Here is a 13,758-nt window from a genome sequence, read left to right as displayed (position 1 = left end):
AATCTACCACCACGAACTCCATCATCTTGGTCACCGAGACTAGATAGTCTCCCAAGGTCACAGGGAGTTCAATGGATCCCATACAAGCAGTCCCTTCTCCTGAAAAGCCGTACAAAGTAGTTGCACATGCCTTCAGGTCGCGAAGGGAGAGTCCCATTTTCTCGAGGGTCGCCTTATAAAGAATGTTGACCGAGCTCCCATTATCTATGAGAACTCGACGGACTCTCTTGCTGGCAAGCTGAAGAGTAATAACCAATGGATCATGATGAGGGAACTGAACATGAGATGCGTCCTCCTCAGTGAAGGTTATCGGTTGCGTTTCAACCCTTTGGCTTTTTGGTGCCCTAGGTTCGGGTTCATAAGGAGACCCGTCCCCTGTCTTCAACTCGTTAACGTATCGCTTGTGAGCATTTCTGCCCCCTCCCGCGAGATGAGGCCCTCCCGAGATGGTTATTACATCCTCTCCATCAATCGGCGGGGGCCTGTCTTCTTCCCGAGATCGAGAGTTATTATTTTGTGACGTTGAAGGCGCGGCTACTCTCTGACTCGCAGTAGTCTGTCCAGTACTCTGGTTTTTGACGTACTGCCGGAAATAACCTCTCGAGATCAACCCCTCGATCTCGTCCTTCAGCTGTCGACATTCATCAGTGGTGTGTCCGGTGTCTCTATGGAACCGGCAATACTTACTGGAATCCCTTTTGGACTTTTGATTTTTCATTGGGTCCGGACGCCTGAAGGGGACCTGGTTTTCATTAGCCAGGTATATGTTTTCCCGAGACTCGTTGAGTTCGGTGTGTACTTTATATACGGAGAAATACCTTTCTCCTTTCTTTTTCTTTCCCCCTTCAGCCTCGGGGTTATTTCCCTCGCTCTTTTTCCTCTTGGAGGGATTCTCCGAGGCAGGCTGTGGAGCTGCTTGGTCAGCCGAGGTTGAGGCGGAGTTAATGTTTATCGTTGTAGTTTCGGTCTGCGAGGTCGCCTTCAGCGTTGACCTCGCCTCCTCTACATTGACAAATCTCTGCGCCCGTCTATTAAATTCGATTATTGACCTCACCGGTTTCCCTTGCATGTCATCCCAAAGGGCACTTCCGGGTAAAACACTAGCTCGGATAGCCATCAGGTGCCCACTGTCATCCACATCTCGAGCTCGGGCAACCTCTAGATTAAATCTTGTCAGATAGCTTTTCAGTGTTTCGACCGGCTGTTGTCGGACGTTAGTCAAAGTGGATGCCTCTGGTCTGACTCCCATCATAGCTCGGAACTGCTTCTTGAAGTCTCTAGATAACTGATCCCATGAAGTTATTGAGTGCCTCTTGTACTTTTCGAACCAACTCTTAGCAGGTCCGGCCAATGATGTTGGAAACAACATACACCTGAGCTCGTAACCCACGTTACTAGCTCTCATAATAGTGTTGAATGTACTCAGGTGACTGCATGGGTCGGTTTTTCCTTCAAACGCTGGGACGTGAGGAATCCGGAACCCTTGAGGAAACTGAGTATAAGAAATATTTGGAGCAAACGGCTCGAGCTCCTCATCAGAGTCCTCATATCGACCGTTCCCTCGTTCATTCTTTAAAAGCCTAAAGGCTTTTTCGAGCTGATCAATCCTTTCTTGGACTGGGTCCTTAGGTGGTGTCTGGAATTGACAGTTATTGATCATGATCCCAGGATCGCGTCTCCGTGAGGGATCTCTACGCCCATTTAGGTGATTCCTTAGGTCCGGATTTGTCTGATCTCCCTTCCCCCTGCTCTGATTTAGATGATTTCGCAGGTCAGAACGATTCTTGCGACTTCCAGTATTTTTACGACCTCGGTCGCGTTTACTGACGGACCTGGTCTCTCCGGACTCGTCACTGGTAAAACTCATTGTTCGGTCATTTTGCGATGGGTTCTTCCCATGTCGCCTCGTTTCCGCAGTGCGAGACCGGGACATCTGACTTTTCTCAGATTGTGCGCCTTTCCGCTCCTGGAAAGTCTCCCTGTGCCCTTGTCTATCCCCCGTACGCCCTTGATCCTGATCCCGAACAGGTTGAGCGTTTCTGCGGGGAGGTGAAGGATATCTTATGGGAGACGGAGGGAACCGTATAGGCGACGGTGGCTGCCTCCCTTGCCTCGGCCTAGAGGGTCCAGAATTTGCCCGAGATGGGTCAGTCGCATTCGGTGCGCTACCAGGAACCTGAGTCCGAGCCTCGGTAGGAGCTCGGTTATTCTCAGTTCCTGCAGGCACTTCCACAGGTGGATTAGGCGGGACCCGAGCTCGGGTACTCCTCTGGGGCCTAGGAGGAGCAGATGGCTCTGCTGGTGCCGGAGGTTGAGTCGGCCTCCTCGTGGCAGCATCTTTTCGTGGTCGTCCACGGGGCCTCTGGGGAGGAACATGCACGTCCCTTGGAGGAGGGACTTGGTTTTCGCACGGAGGCGGGGGCTGAGCCACCTGCGCCTCTGCGGCCATCCTAGTCAACTCCTCATTCCGTTTGTTGGCTTCTGCCAACAGCTGTTTCAACTGCCGGTTTTCCAGTTCTACAATAGGAACGTAACGTTCAGGATTGTAGTACATATCCTCGTCCCTCGGTGGAGGCGGTGGTCCCCAGGAATCGGAGGATCCACTTCTCTCCTCAGACTCCGGGTTCTCCATTGGTTGTTTTCCAGGACGCCTTGGGTAGCTTTCATCAGGGGTGTTCTGATTGTTTGTCGCCATGAATCTCTCAGGTATGAATGCTTAAGCCTCTCAATGAAAGCACCAAACTGTTGACGCCGTTTTTCGTCAACAGATAAAAGAAGAGCACAAAAACAATGAATGACAATGGCCAAACGAAACAAACAAATCAAACACACGGTTTTTTACGTGGTTCAGCAGTTAAATCTGCCTAGTCCACGAGTCTCTGTTATTAATCTTAAGATTATCTCTGAAAAATTCTTTAGCATGAATTCTCCAGAGTTGTCTCTCAAGGATCAGAATTTTCGGTCCTTTACAATGGTGCATGCCTTCTCTATTTATAGAGAAGGATGCAGAATACTATCCCACATATTTTGGGTAGTTACTCTTTTGTGAATAAAATAAATGGCTTTAAATGCCTATAATCAGATATAAAAGGAAACGTTCTTGAAGACCAGGAAACGCATAACTGACCAAATAATATCCCACGATTCTTGGGGATTTACATTAATAAATGAGGATTACATCTCATATTTATAACACTTGTAAATATTCAAGGTGATTATCGCGTATCTCTAAGGCTTTAGCATCTCAGGTCTCACGTCATTGTTCGAGCTAATGGCATCTCCCGAGATCACGTGCCTTTCGAGATCGTACGTACATCTAGCTCGAGACCCCCGATCCGAAGTTGTCCCCGAAGATGAGTGTGTTCTCAGAACTACCTTTCGAGATCGAGATCATTTCGAGCTCATATATTCGAGGTCATATATCGTACTTTGCAGGCTCGATATACAATCCTGGAGCATACTTCAATCCTTATGAGACCATTTGTTGCGAATCCAACTTTCGAGGTCATATTTACCATGGCTCGAAATCTGGGTATAACAAAAACGAATGGTTTTCTCTGGTTTTTTTTTTAGGGAGAGTTGGACGATCGGCCGCGAAGAAGACGGATGGGTTATGTTTATAGATTATTATTACCGGCGGAGGTCCGCCGGCAATAATAACTCCGCCGGTAATACTTAAATAACGGTAATATTTTTTTAATTATTACCGGCGGAGCCCACCGGTAATAATCGAAATATTATTACCGGCGGAGCCCACCGGTAATAATCGAAATATTATTACCGGCGAAGTCCGTCGGCAATAATTGAAAAATTGAATGGGCGGTAAATTTGCCGCGGCTATAAATTCTGCTTATTATTACCGGCGGGATGTCCGCCGGTAATAATTAAATAATTTAAAAGAATAAAAATAAAAATAAAAATAAGATTAATACCGGCAGAAAACGAATTCTGCCGGTAAAGATGGTATTATTACCGGCGGACTATCTCCGCCGGTAATAGTTCCGCCGGTAAACAACATTTATGTTGTAGTGTAAAGAGCAATATATCTTTATAATATGAAAAATGACATTGAAATGCTGAAATGAAAACAACAATTATACAAAATTAAAAAACAAAAATAAAAAGTAAACAACACAAATGATCTAGATAACAACAACATTAAGACAACTAACTAATAACACAACATAAACTTAAGAGTAACAAAACGAATATCAAAAACAACATAGCAACAACAACAAAATACTAATTGAGACAGTAAAGCATTGACCATCTCTCCCAGTGTCAACGAAGCAACTAAAAATAAATCAAAATATACTCAATTAGACATAACTTAACATACACCGAAAATAAATAAATAAAAAATATATACGAAATTAAAAGTCAACAAGATATCAACCCAAAATATATCTAAAGAAAACTAAATATAAACTCAAAATAAACTAAAAAATCAATTAGACAACAACCCACTACAATACGATGTCAAAAGAGCAACTAATAATCAATTACACATGGACCCACTACATCAACCTAAAATAAACTAAAAAGCAATGAAGCAACAATCTCAAAAAATTACATATTGCACTTAAAAAGTGTAAAAGATAAACTAAAAATATACCCCAAAATAACTAATATACCAAAATATACACAATTAAAATCAACTAAATATCAACTCAACATATACATAAGATAAACCAAACATTTTACTCAAAACATATTTAATGCATATTGTTATTTAATGATTGTTGTTGTATATATTATGAAATTATTTAGGTAGAACTAGAAACTTATTCGGGAACACATAAAAATAGACAATTAATTTCGAAATTTGTTCTTAAACTATGAAATTTGTTTAATATACAAATATTAAAAGATCGTATAAAAGTAAAGTGCAAACCTTATAAAAGAAAATAAAGTTATGTAAGAAATTTATATATATTTATATATAAATAGAGACAAGGTCCAACCACCAACTCTACTGCCACCATGGTGCTCCTTAATAGTTGGCTTGTGCTGAGTTAATGGTTAACAGCAGAAAAACTTAGAGGTCTTTTTCGTTTATGTAGTTATATGTATATATAAATATTTTGTCTTTCATAAAGGTCTTATATTGTGCTTCCGGTAAAGCACAAAAACAAAAATATCGAAATCTCCAAACATGTAATATAAGCAAAGCCATGATGGACTCCGCCAATCAAAATTCAAAGTTAAGCACCATCTTCCTCCATCTCCGTCAACTTGTATTGTATTCAGTGAAATCACCCACCTGAAACCATCGATCACTCTCCTTTTAGAAGATCATATGCCTCCTTTTACAAGATCCTCTTTCTCTTCAACATCTCTTCCTCCACCCTCATTCTCTCAACCTCCTCTAAGAACCTCATCTCTAGCTACTCTACCACACCCCAATCTCCGCCACTTATGCGCAACCACGATCCAAAACTTGATCTCATGGGTTTCCGCCACCATTATATGCAAAATAGAAGAGAATTGCTAAGGGGCACGAGTGGTGTCCAACACCACAAAGAAGTAGTATATTACTATTGGTGTAATTCAATATCGAGTCTCATATATTTTAATTTAATAAGTATTATGGGGTATCACTAACCAACAGTGATGTAACACCTCGTGTGGTGTTGGACACCTTAAGGTGCCAAATAGCAGCACTCAAAATAGAATGATATTTCTTCATGTTCATTCCAATGGGTAATGTTGCCATTGTTTGTTATTGCTAATATATTAAAATATTAACAAATTGAAATTTCCATATAAATAATTAAAGGAAATTTTACAAGTATATACCTAGAACCTAAAGTATTTAAACAAATACTTTCTGTAACATCCCAAATTACCTAATAAGCCTTAGGGTCTTGATTAGGAGGTCAGGATGGCAAAATATGGAAATTATGTGCTTATGTGATATATATGTGTATCATTGCATGATTATGTGAGTTATATTATAATATGACTTGATATGCATGTTTAGGTGTATTAAATATGCATGTGGGCCTGTTTCTTATCAGAATGGCATTTTTTGTAATTTTGGCCCGTTGAGGGCATAATTGTATATATTTTCATATATGTGATATATGTGTGAGACCACATTATTATTTGGATTATTCGGTATGAGACGATCCTAGCAAGCAAAATAGCGGTTTAGTCATAACGGGGTCAAATACATTGCTCGGGGCGAGCCTAGGGATATTTGGTAATTTGTACATTACCTGGATTGATCGGGTAATGGAAAATTGTTTGGTAATTATTTGAGGATATTGGTATTAACGGGAATTATAAGGTGTTAAATTATGATTAACGGGGTTTGTAGTAAATGACAAAATTGCCCTTAAGGGGCATTGAGATAGTGTTTTGGCCCTAGGGGCATTTAGGTCATTTTGTGCCAAAGCTAGTGACTTAATCATTCTTTCCTTTAGCTGAAGGAAAAAAAAAAAAAAAAAAAGAGTAAACATACAATTAGCTCTCAGCTCTCTACCATATTTTCTCTCTCTCTCTCTCTCTCAAAGTCTTGGAGGTTTGATCTTTGTTTTGAGGAAAAGACTAAGGAATTGAATATTCAAGCTGAGAATTCAAGTAGGAGGAAGTTAAGGGACATAATCAATCACTGAGTTAAGCCATAAACCTTGTTTTGATTCAAAGTTGTTTTGGGTTTAAGGGTGTTCTTGAGCTTCAAAGCTAAAGTATGAATTTTTGTGTTTTGGTGGGTTTTTGATCAAGTGTAAACTTGGGTTTTGTTGAGGTTAATGTATTGATGAGGTTCCGAGGTTGAATTGTGAGTTTGGATTGTGTTTAGATGAGATTTTGGTGGCTTGAATTCAGGGGAAAACCCAGTGCTGGAATTAGGTGCCCCAGCGCTATGCAGGGGAAGCCAAGGGGACTCTCTGACTTAGTTGGCGCCCCAACACTAGTTTAGGGTGCCCCAACGCTATGCAAAGGAAGCCAAGGGGAGCTCTCTGACTTGGTTGGCGCCATAGCGCTGCACCAGTTTCAGCAAAGCCCATTTTTAGAGCTTAGGAGGACTTGGGGGCTTGGGGGATGGTTCGACCACCCGTTAGGTGGGATTGGAAGTCTCGAGAGCACGAGAGTGGTCCCGGAGTTTGATTTTAGGGATTTAATCTTAATGAGGTTATTATTTATGGTTGTGACTAGGTTATCGCTAGGGCTCGGGATAGGATGGTGCTTGAGGGTCGTTTACATTTAACTCGTGCTCAGACCAAAGGTAAGAATACTGCACCCAATACGTGATGTACACAAATAGGGCTTGGCCCGAATGTTGAATATAGTCTTGATTGGGCGTGGGCCTCTGTAAATGTTCATGATCATGATTATGCATGTGAATGATTGATTAAGCATGTTGAATGCTCTGTATCTAGATATTTATTATATGATGAATGCATGTTAGCATTATATAATTGAGAAAGGCTTGACTTATGAGTCAAGGACAGCAACAGTGTTGAGCACTGGTTGAAAAGCATTGACTTATGAGTCAATGGCGACAATAGTGCATTGAGTGCTGGTCGTTTTGGTTAGATCTAATTAGGAGCACATCATATGCTTGTCCGACCCAATGGCCATGGAAAATTAAGTATCAGGTACGCTGGGCGAACTCCAAGGCTGGTTATACAAAGGATAGGGCAATGGGCCCCGGGATGACTTATTAGTCCCATATCCTAGAGTTGGGCCCCAGTATGATTTATTAATCAAGTATTTTGGGAAACAGGCCCTGATATGATTCATTCAATCATTTAATTAGGGCATTTGGCACCATATGACATTGTAGTCATTTATATGAATGGTATGCATGCATGAGCAGGGTTATTGCTGCTAGGCATGCTTATTATGATTTTGTATCGTGTTATTAACTTCTTATGAGCATGTTTAAGTTTTCTTGTTAAGCCTTGGCTCACGGGTTCTATGTGGTGCAGGTAAGGGGAAAGGGAAGCTGGACCAACCATGAGTTGGAGAGCTTCGGTGGCAATGTGTACATATGCAGCTGCTTGACTGCCATGGCCAAGATTTCTCAAAGGAACTAGGGTTAAACCTTTTTTTTGCCGCTTAGGTCGGCTGGTTGTTAATTTTTAGTTGTAACTACCCTTTTGAAACTATAAACAATTTTGTAAACATTTATTATGGGATCCCATGTACAGCTTAATGTTTTAACAAAATTACTATTCCTTTTGACCGAAATTTCTAACCCTAAACCATTAATCACATATAGTTACACATTTACGGCCAAATGACTTGTTTAGCGAGTCTAACACTATTTAAAATACATAGTGTAACGCTCTTGGCTAACCAAGTCATTACAACTTTGTATCAAAGCGTGCCAAGGTTAAGGGTTCCTGAAGATAGGCTGGGCATGTACACTCGCCACTAAAGACAAGCTCGACTCAGGGTTTGGTAGCTATTTATGTGTTTAACTGCTTAAATAGGATATAAATGCCTTATCTGCTTGCCTTATTAGGTAGCATGTGTTGGGAAACTTATACAGGATCTTTATTTATTTTCATGTAGATCTAATATTAAACAAATTAATATGAGATAACCTAGAACATGTTTCTAAAAGTGAATTCAAAGAGAAACAAAGATAAGAATACTTACAGTATACGTAGCGGAATGAAATAGTCCTTCCTTCAGTTTCTCTAACTCTTGTATCCTTTCTATCGTAGAGTATTATCAAGAAACTGAACCGTTCTTCTAATCTCTTCACAGCCTTCCAATGTATCCTTAGAATCACCTAGACTAGTGTGGGCAATTCTCAACACATAAGATAGATACAGAGAGAAGAAGAGAAAATAACTAAGAGGCTTAGAAAATGACTTGTGTTTAGAGAGAATCTAAAACCTATCAAAAAATCTGACTTCTGAACTTATGAACTTGTCAGAACTTGTGTTTTGACTTCTCTCTAAGCACTCCTTTTATAGACTCAATTAGGTCATTTAATTTAATTAAAAAATCAATAAAATAATAGCCAATTAACAGGCCTAGGTCGAAATTATCATGGGCTTTAGACCCTTGAAATTTCCCATTTGATTATAAGCCCATTGAACTTAAAATCAAGGCATGTATTATTTTCTATTGATTTAATTAATTAAATAATTATTTAAATCCTTTATCAAATTAATTATTTATAATTTGAACATTGATTTAAACTTATTTATTAATTTAGATACCAATTTATCTTAATTAATAAATTTGACATAATTTCTCTTTTTTTCTCAAAATTACATAACTCTGTGAAACTATCCAAAATTGACTTGGTCAACTTTCATAATTCTAATTGATAATTAAATCAATTAATTGAGACTATCTAGATGATTTTATCCAAGGTACAATGGGGATCATGGGCCTATGAAATCAAGCTCCAATAAGTTATCATAAATCTAACAAATAAATTTACTAACTTATTAATTCCTCGTGACTCCACTATAGACTCGGAATTGCACTATTGAATTCATAGAACGCTCTATAACAAATATAGATACGCTATTAATTATCCATTGTTACAACCATAATTGTCACTCAATCCTCTATAGATGGTCTACAATAAGATAGGACTAAAATATCGTTTTACCCCTCATTGTATTTTATCCTTAAAACACTTAGTTCCTTGTAAATGATATTTCAGTAAACTAATTAATTATTGAAATGAGATCTCTATCATTTAACACCTTGAACCAAACTAAAAAGAAACCATCGTTTCACTTCTTCATCAGAAGTTATAGATGTTCATATCTATGATTAACACACCCACTCAATTATACTACTGAGTTCCCAAGATGTAAGTATGGGCTATCCGTAGGGTAAGATGGTAACGAACAAGTCAAAGAACTCAAATAATACAATCAGTTAGAATACTAACCACTGATAATTGAGATTGAATTGACCTATGGTCAACTATATTATATGACTAGAATAGATAATAACAATATGTTTACTTATCTTATCAACTGTCAATACCGGTTCAGTCCGATGTAACAAATACATCTGATTTTATCTACTTTGCTAATGTTCTGGAAAGAACATAACACTGTAATGTGTAAGTAGATCATATCATAGATTGGCAAGTCAGTGTAAATCCTGTGCACTGACTAATCTTAGGACTAACTTATTTTGAACACATAATCATATTTATATTCCATTGTGATTACGTCACTATAAATAAGAATAGCTATATGCTCGGGATTTTATAGAAGTTTATATTAAACAAATAATCATGAAAATAAAACATGTGAGCAAAGTAATTGACCAAGTCAAAAAATGATTTCTTATTCTTTTATTGATAATAAAATGAGATTGCAAAAAATTTGGGTTTTAATTAGGACATAAAACCCCAACAGCATGAGATATACTGATAGGGTCTGGCCCTTGACTATTGCATGATATAAAAGGATGTGCTTATCAGCACAGACATTTTTTGTGAATGTAAAAGAAATGCTTATTAGCATTGTTATAGAATCATCAGCTGGCCAAGAAGATCAGGGCTAGAATGATAGACAGCGTCAGAATCACAATCAGGGTCAGACCCTTCCCCCAGCTCCTAAGAACTGGCAGCAAGTGCTTGCTAATTTTCAAGTCAGATTATTGAGGCAGGAAGATGAGATTTGCCTCCTGAGACAACAACATATTCCTGCAGGGAACATTTTTCCAGAGGCACCAACTATGATGGTGCCAACAGTTGAACAGCCGTCAGAGGCTGGGAACAAATGGGAAACTCTTTATGAAAGGTTCAGGAAGCACCACCCTCCAGTTTTTTAGGGTAGTGCAGATCCGGCTAAGGCCGAGCAATGGATGAGCATGGTTACCACTAGCCTGGACTTTATAAGGGTAGTTGGTAATGAGAGGGTGGCCTGTGCCACATACATGTTTCGGGAGGATGCTTGAATCTGATGGGAGGTGATATCTCAGACCAGGAATGTTACTACCCTAGAGTGGGAAGAGTTTAGAGCTCTATTTAATGAAAAGTATTACAATGATTCCATTAGGGCTGCAAAAGCTAAAGAGTTCAATAGGTTACTTCAGGGCAACACTTCAATGACCGATTATGCCTTGAAGCTTGACAGATTTGCAAAGTTTGTTGGGGAACTGGTTCCCACTGATGGGACCAGAAAGGAGAGGTCTCCAAGGGCTATAGTTTATGATAGCCCAGGATGTTCGTATCACTACTGTGCCAGAAGTGACTACTTATGCACAGGTCGTTGAGAAGGCGCTCATAGCTGAGAGTGCATAGAATAAGATCTGGCATGAGAACGCGGCCAGAAGAGACACTAGGAGGGTGGGACCTCCATTTATGAGTTCAGGTAGGGGTGGGGGCCCCAGTGATCAGAAAAGGAAGGCTTCTGATGCCTTTCCTGCTCCAGGCCCTAACAGGAGACCACGTGGTATTCAGATAGACCACCAAGGCGGCAATGATGGCTGGAGGACTTTTCCAGAGTGCGCTAGATGTAGGAGGCGCCACATAGGAGAGTATCGGTCAAGGGCCTGCTTTTTGTGCAGGATAGTGGGACACTTGAAGAAAGATTACCCGAAAGAAAGAAAGGAAGAACCAAGAAAGGTGGACAGCTCAACCCCAGCTCGAGTGTTCACATTGACACAAGCAGAAGCTGAGGCTTGTCCCTCAATAGTCACAGGTCAGATTTTTAGTGCTGGAACCCCTTGTATTGTTTTGATTGATTCTTGTGTTACACATTCTTTTGTTGCTAGTAGAATTATTGATAGACTGTGTAGACCATATGATTTTTATGTTGTGGGGTTCAGGACCTTATTGCCCACTGGGGAGTTAGTAGTATCCAGGAGACGGATGAGATCATTGCTAGTGACAGTGGAGGGCAGAGAGCTATCAGTTGATTTGACAGAGTTGGTTATGACCGACTTTGATATGATTCTGGGTATGGATTAGTTAGTGAAGTATGGGGCAACCATAAACTGCAGGAGGAAGATGGTAACCTTTGAGCCTGAGGGTGAAGACCCTTTTGTATTTTTTGGCACTATGCATGGACCCCGTGCACCTATGATATATGTATTGAAGGCTAGAGATCTATTGCAAGGTGGTTGCATAGGATGCTTAGCTAGTGAAGTAGATACCACTCAAGTCGTGCCAATGGGACCAGATGATACTAGATTAGTATGTCCAATTATGGATGCGTTTCTAGAGGATTTTCTAGGGCTGCCACCACACAGAGAGATAGAGTTCATTATTGAACCGGCACCAGGGACAGAGCCAATGTCTACGGCACCGTATTGAATGGCTTCGGGAGAGTTAAAAGAACTAAAGGTACAGTTGCAGGAGTTGTTGGACTTGGGTTTTATTAGACCCAGTTTCTCACCATGGGGTGCACCAGTCCTGTTTATAAAGAAGAAGGATGGTTGTCTGAGAATGTGTATTGACTACAGGGAACTGAACAAGCTAACAATCAAAAATAAGTATCCTCTGCCAAGGATAGATGACCTATTTGATCAGTTGCAGGGAAAGACGGTATTCTCAAAGATAGATCTTTGATCTGGTTATCACCAGCTGAGGATCAAGGAGGGAGATATACCGAAGACTGCCTTTTGTACTAGATATGGGCATTATGACTTTTTAGTCATGTCCTTTAGGTTGACTAATGCCCCAGCTACTTTTATGAATCTTATGAACAGGGTGTTCAAATATTATCTAAATCGGTTTGTGATCGTCTTCATCGATGATATTCTGGTTTATTCTCAGTTAGAGCCAAAGCATGACCAGCATCTCAGGTTGGTTCTACAGAGGCTGAGGGAACATAGACTGTTTGCAAAGTTCAAGAAATGTGAGTTCAGGTTACCTCAAGTAACTTTCCTTGGTCATATTGTCAGTGGGGATGGGATCAATTTGAACCCAATTAAGATTGAGGCAGTCAGAGATTGGCCAAGGCCAAGGAATGCCTCAAAGATTATGAGTTTCCTTAGATTGGCAGGGAATTACATGCATTTTGTGGAAGGGGACTCAAGGATTGCTACCTCATTGACTGAACTAACACGCAAGAATCAGAAGTTTGTGTGGTCAGATAAGTGTGAGAACAACTTCTAGGAATTGAAGCATCGATTAATTACAGCTCCAGTTCTGATTCTTCCAACAGATCAAGAGAAGTTTGTAGTGTACTGTGATGCCTCAAGACAGGATTTGGATTGTGTTCTTATGCAGTCAGGGAAGGTGATTGCCTATGCATCACGTCAGTTGAAAGAGTATGAACAGAGATACCCCACTCATGATCTAGAGTTGGTAACAGTGGTCTTTACATTAAAGGTATGGAGGCATTACCTTTATGGAGAGAAGTGTTAGATATACACTGACCACAAAAGCCTGAAGTACTTTTCACATAGAAAGACTTGAACATGAGACAAAGGCGTTGGCTGGAATTGGTGAAGGATTATAATTGTGAGATCTTGTATCACCCAGGGAAGGCCAGTGTGGTGGCAGATGCCTTAAGCCAGAAAACAGTTATACAGTGAGGCATATATCTAGGGAGTTGGCAGAGGATATGACCAGAGCTGGAATAGAGTTGCTGATGGGCTAGTTGGCCAACATTATGTTGCAGTCTACATTGTTGGAGAGAATAAAGGAAGGTCAGTTGGTTGATCCACAACTGACAAAGATCAGAGGAGACATCCTAGCTGGAGTGTCTATGGACTATACAGTGTCAGGTATAGGCTTGTTGAGATATAAGGGTCGGATCTGATTTCCGATGGACACTGTTAATTGACGGGAGATTCTGGATGAATCTCATA

This window comes from Humulus lupulus, chromosome X, assembly GCF_963169125.1.
Source record: "Humulus lupulus chromosome X, drHumLupu1.1, whole genome shotgun sequence".
NCBI lineage: Eukaryota > Viridiplantae > Streptophyta > Magnoliopsida > Rosales > Cannabaceae > Humulus > Humulus lupulus.
The sequence above is the reverse complement of the archived record's forward strand: the minus strand, read 5'-3'. Positions refer to the sequence as shown.